Source organism: Equus asinus, chromosome 2, assembly GCF_041296235.1.
Source record: "Equus asinus isolate D_3611 breed Donkey chromosome 2, EquAss-T2T_v2, whole genome shotgun sequence".
Lineage (NCBI taxonomy): Eukaryota > Metazoa > Chordata > Mammalia > Perissodactyla > Equidae > Equus > Equus asinus.
The window spans coordinates 111,233,969-111,234,526 of record NC_091791.1 but is presented as its reverse complement, the minus strand read 5'-3'; positions in this window follow the sequence as shown (position 1 = coordinate 111,234,526).

The window sequence follows — 558 nt, the reverse complement described above, 5'->3', positions numbered from 1 at the left end:
GGGCGAGCGGCCGCACTTAGCGGACAGGGCGGGCGGGAGTGGGCGCGGGCCGCGGCCTCCAGCCAATCAGAGCGCGGCCCGGCGCGGCCACTGCGGCCGGACAGCGCCCCCTGCCGGAGAGACTGCGGCGCCGCGCGGCTGCTCAGCTCAGGGCCCGGCGGCCGCGAGGCCTCCTCGCAGGCGGTCGGTACAGCGGGCGGGTGGCTCGCTCGCTGGGCAGGGCTCGGAGAGAGATGCCGAGGAGGGCTCCCTGTTGCGGCCCCCTCAGGCCTACGTCCGGCACCCAAGTGCCCTGGCGTTCAGGGATGGAAATAGAAGCCGCTGCTAAGTGAGATGCTGAGTTACGGTCATTTATGGGAGACTCATCCGATGCCCTGGAGATTGGAAGGTTTGGGATTTAAAAAATTATATATATACATATACAACATACATATGTAATGTATGCACACATATATGTGCATTAAATATTCTATTTCAACTTAAAACATAAATACATATCCATTTGTGAATGTTTCGATGTACAGGCAAGACTTTTCTGTTTATATGGGTTGACTAGAG